Here is a 6000-nt window from a genome sequence, read left to right as displayed (position 1 = left end):
TTCAAATCACGACCCTCGGTCCAAAAAGTGTACCCATTGATGTCATATCCCTCAAATGAACGAACATCATCCCTAGGACCGTACGCAAGCCACCGTACTATATCGGTCACATTAGTATCATCCAATCGACTCATTACTCGATCACGAAACCAATTAACAAACCTCTTATTATGCAACTGCATAAGTGCCCTTTCACCTTTCGATGGAAATTCGTCACGCAAACTAGCCATGTGCTCGTCTAAATATGGGTGCACATCTGAAACATGGTGCAACACATAAAGGTGTGCTTGTAAGAACTGATCTCGGACAGGTGACATTCGTTTTGACCCAATTGTTCCATGACCATCAAGTCTACCTTCATGTCGAGAAGTAGGAAGACCGATAGGTTGAGCAAGGTCTATGTAGTCCGCCACAAAGTTACATATCTCCTCACCCACGGTCCCTTGCATCATACTTCCTTCAGGGTGATCCCAGTTCCGTACTTTATCTTGTAATGTACCCATGTGTCTTCCAAAAGGGTAGCACCACCTCATGAACACTAGACCGCACAACTTAATCTCACGCACCAAATGAAGAACCAGATGAACCATTATGTCAAAAAATGAGGGTGGGAAATACATCTCAAATTTGCACAAAGTCACAACCACATCTGCTTGCAAAGCATCTAGTGTACAAGGATCAAGCACTTTACTACAAATTGTATTGAAAAACGAACAAAGGCTTGTAATCGCTTCCCTCACGTGCTTCGGTAGAATACCATGAATTGCAATCGGTAGGAATACTTGCATCATAATGTGACAATCATGGGATTTCATACTTGTCAGCTTCAATTCTCCATTCAAGGTTACAAATCTTTTCATGTTAGATGAGTACCCTGATGAAACCTTAATGCCGTACAGACATGCACAAAACATACGTTTCTCTACCCTTGACAATGTATAGCAAGCCGGGGGTAAATAATTCTTTTCATCCTTCCCTTTACCCTCAACTTTCTTCTTTGACGCATCTGTGGCCTTTCCCTTTCCCTTGCTCTTCTCCTTCCCTTTTTTCGAAACATTTTCATCTTCTTTTCTCGGTTCCTTCCCCTTTCTAACCTTTTCCTAATGCCACAATTCTGGACGAATCCCCATCTCTTTCAAATCTAACCGTGCACCCTTTCCGTCCTTTGTTTTGCCTTGGATATTCATTAGCGTTCCCAAAAGAGCATCACACACATTCTTCTCTATATGCATCACATTAACACAATGCCTAACGTCATGTTCTCTCCAGTACGGAAGCTTCCAAAAGATTGATTCTTTCTTAAACAGAGCAGCTGAGACCACAATTTTTTCTGATTTTCCAAACACCGTTCGTATCCCTTTCACCCGAGCACAAATCTCAGCACCAGTCAATGGTCTAGGCGCAGTATCCTCTTCCACTGTTCCATCGAAAGCCTTTTTCTGCCTACGGTACGGGTGATCACGCCTAAGGAACCTTCGAGTCCGCAAGTAGACATCTTTGCGAGAATGAGTAAGGTACGGGTATACGCTTGATGTGTCATCAATACATATGGGGCATGCTTTTTTCCCTTTGGCCTTGTACCCACACAAGTTTCCATATGCAGGGAAGTCATTCATGGTCCACATAAAGGCTGCACGCAATGTGAACATCTCGTTCTAATGAGCATCGAAAACGAAAACCCCTTCGTCCCACATCTTTCTCAAGTCGTCAATAAGCGGCGCAAGGTAAACATCTATGTCGTTTCCAGGTTGCCTAGGCCCCGTTATTAGCAATGAAAGCATTACATACTTACGTTTCATGCACAGCCAAGGAGGCAAATTATAAATCACTAAAAGTACCGGCCATGTTCTGTGTTGGGTACTAAGAGTGCCAAATGGATTCATCCTGTCCATGCACAACCCAAGCCTTAAATTTCGGACTTCATCACCAAATTTCTCAAACTTCAAATCAATGTTCTTCCACTGTGGAGAGTCAGCTGGATGCTTCAGCATTCTGTTTTTCTTTCTTCCCTCTGCATGCCACCTCAAGTTTTTAACGTCTTTTGGTATTGAGAACAGACTCTTAAACCTTGGAATAATGGGAAGATACCACAACACCTTAGCAGGAGGTCCCTCCGTACCAAGATTGCAACTCATGCGCTTGTAGCGCGACCGCTTGCATCGTGGACACTCCTACAATTGTTCATACTCATTTCGATACAGAATACAGTCATTAGGACATGCATGTATCTTCTTATACTCCAAACCAAAGGGACACATGAGCTTCTTTGCGTAATAGTAAAACTTAGGAATTTCATTCCCATCAGGCAACATATCACTTAATGCGGTCAACAAAGAAGTAAAACTAATGTCCGTCCACCCATGCTTCGACTTAATGTTGAAAAGTGTTAGCACGGCCGATAGTTTGGAGTATTTTTTTCACCCAAGATACAAAGGCTTTTTGGAAGCCTCCGATAATAACTCAAACACTCCACCTTCAACACCATGCAACATCTCATCCACTTGTTCATCCTCGACCTCATCCGCCTGATCATCATCGGCTCCATCCTCACTATTATCAAAAATATAGTCATCATTCTCGTATTCCTCGTCCACATAAATCTCATTGCTTCTAGCACGCACATCATTTCGATCAAGATCCCCACTGTACTCTCCACTTTCTCCGTGCCAAATCCACACATGGTATTTATGCCTAAACCCACGACATAATACATGATCTCTAATGATTTCAACACTATCGACCACATTCACATTATTATAATCAACACAAGGACAATAAAGGCCTTTGCCACCCAGTTTGCGTTGATAAGCTAAAGCCCTCTCGCAAAACTCTTGAACCCCATTCCAAAATTCCAATGTATCGCGTCTACCATACATCCAACCACGATCCTTCTCCATTTAGTAAATTGTCTCTAAACATATATAGCAACATATAATGAATAATGTGTAATTGCTACATATTTTATGTAAATCAAATTCAAGTACAAAACGTGAATATATCATTAATATAGTGAAAAATGCATGTTTCCAAAGGGTCCTCATCACTCCAACCTAACCCATCCTTGAATGTCTACTCTCACTAGTGAATGTATGTCAACTTTCCAATTTTAAGGAAAATCCGGCAGCATTTCCCCCTAGTTCTCCAAGTACACGATGTAGATAATTAATTACCCACATATGTACCCAGAGAACATAGTGAGGAAATGGTAAGCCAAGATGTTCCTTAAAATCGAAAAGAAAACATACATTCACCACCTAAGTGAGAGTACACATTCAAGAACAGTCCCAACCGGGGACTATTCAAGACTTTCTCCTAATGAGAAAGCCTTGAACGGGTATCTAGGCATATGTTGATGCAAGTATTCTATATATTGTTGTATTTATTTGCAATTAAACAATACACAAGTTGCAATATCATGAATAAACTTTTATTAAATGGATAAATAGAAAGAAATATAGCTTAGTAAAGTTTATAAGTCATACCAATATAGCAAGTACAATGAATGTACACTTATGAACTACCCACTTGAGCTCAATATGTAGTCCTCAAGCTAAACTCGTGCTTCACATATGAATCTATTAAAAAAGAAAAACAAAAACAATAATTAGGTTAAATATTATGTATGTACTATTTCTTTCTCATAACATGTCAATTCACTAATTTATTTCTAAGCTAAAACACATCATTCATCAAACTAACAATTGCTAAACTATGTATTCATTAATTTGTTCAAAATTCATCTAATTTATTAAAAATTGCTAAACTAACAAGGTTACTAATCTCTAATTTATTCAAAATTACCCATCAAAACAACTTAAAAGTAACCATTAAAACATTCCAAAATTCATCTACTTTAGTAACAAGGTTACTAAACTCTAATTTATTCAAAAATACCCATCAAAACAACTTAATATTAACCATTTAAACATTCCAAAATTCAACTAATTTAATAACAAGGTTTCTAATCTCTAATTTATTCAAAATAACCCATCAAAACAACTTAAAATTAACCATTAAAAGTAACATACCAAATTACAACTAATTAAGTACCAAGGTTAATATATATTCTATAATTAATTCAAAATTATCCACCAAAACAAATTAAATTAACCATTAAAACATAATAAAATCCAACTAATTGAGTAACAAGGTTACTAATCTCTAATATTTTCACAATTTCCCAATTATATTCAAACCTAAAATTGAGAAAAATTATATTCAAACCTAAATTTTAATTTGCTAACAATGGTTCAACATGCAAAAGAAATTAATATATATAAGTACATAATTGGAAAATAATGTGAAAAAAACAAAAAAATTAAAAGGAAAACCTTGAATGGAAGGAGAGAAGGAGGGCAGTAGATGGAGGATGAGCCTCAGGGCAGGGTAAGGCTCGGTGGTGGAGGAGCCTCAGGGCGGTGGCACGGCTTCAACACATTGACAGGCGCGGATCGGTGGTGGAGGAAACCTCTGGCCTCGAAATAAATGTGTACACCTCAGGCCTTGAATTAAGGGGGTTGACGGGAGAAAGAGAAGGGCGGTGAGGGTTTTTGAACCGCCGTTGAAGGTGGCGCCAGTGGTGGAGGGAAACAGAGAGAAGGGCAGTGAAGGTTTTTACTGGGTCGAATGCAACAGTGAAGGGTGAGCTGAACAAAATGAAAAAGGAAAGAGAAAGAAGAAAGGAGGGGGAAGGAAGGAGGAGGAAAGGCGGGTTTTTTTAAAAAAAAAAATTGGCACCGGTTCACATCGGAACCAGTTCAAACCGGTGGCCTTTACTTTTTTGCCACCGGTTTGAAGTGAACCGGTGCTAATTATCTACCCCGGTTTGCTCTTGGTTTTTTTTACCCATTTTTGCCACCAGTTTGGACTAAACCGGTGGCAATATGGGGGTGCCTTTTTCAATTTTTCTACTAGTGAAAAGTCCATTGTATAAGCATTTCTTTTCTTTGCAAGGTTTTAAACTTTCTCTTTTCTTTTCTTTTTGCTTTGCCTCCTTTTTTATAAAAAGATTTATAGGTTAACCTCTTTGGAAACCTTTACGAGAGCATCACTCATCCTCTGGAGCGATCTAGGGGTTTAAATGGCTTGTCTTTAGTTGCTAAAATTGACCGTGATTCCTACGAAAGTGAGTTAGTGTATATTCTCATCTTCTCTAGTTTTCTTGTTTCTTTCTTTGCTTGAATAGTGTCATCATTTTCCCTTGGGTTTGATTTTATTTTGCTCGAGGACGAGCAAAAGTTTAGCTTGGGGGAATTTGATGAGCGTCGTTTATGGCGCTCAAAAGAATAAGATTTAGGTTCATTTCCTTTATTTTCTTTCATCATTTTCATATAATTCTCTTAGTTTTATTTGATTTTCCATTTTTATAATTCATTTTGGTTCTCGATTAGTTTTTACGAGTTTTTCATATTTTTAGTTGATAATTCATAGTTTTAGTTTTAGTTTTACTTTGTTATGCTTTCTCTCTTTGTTTTATTTGTGTTTTGTAGGTGAATAATCAAGTCAATTTGCTCATTTTGGGACTGCCTTGTTTGCGGGCATCATCTCGAGTGCGCTGATGATGTGGATGCTCGGGAGCGCGGAGTTTGATCAAGCAAGCGAAGGAGCCAAGGCCTCGTGCACCACATAGGGGTGCGCGCGCGGCACAGGGTTGCGTGCGCGCAGACCCAGCTGTGCGCACGCGCGGCTGGTCTATGCGTGCGCATGGCCCTGTGCAGCCCCCTTCGCTCAATTTTCTTATTTATAGCTTTTGACTTTCTTTTTTATGACGACTTAACTTTTGTACTAGAGAAATAATTTTCCAGAAATAGTAGAGAGAGAAAGTAGAGAGAGAAGCTTAAGATTTACTTGTTTGTACTTGAATTTGATCTTAGATTTCAATTTGATCTTGAAATTCCTTCTTCAATTCAATAGAAGTTTGTAAGATTTCTTTCCTTTGATTTACTTTTAATGCAATTTTTTCTAGTTTCTTGAATTTTGATTGAGATTACATTCCTTGCC

This window comes from Chenopodium album, chromosome 13 (genome assembly GCF_948465745.1).
Source record: "Chenopodium album chromosome 13, dcCheAlbu1.1, whole genome shotgun sequence".
Classification (NCBI taxonomy): Eukaryota; Viridiplantae; Streptophyta; class Magnoliopsida; order Caryophyllales; family Amaranthaceae; genus Chenopodium; species Chenopodium album.
Note: the sequence above shows the minus strand (reverse complement) of the source record.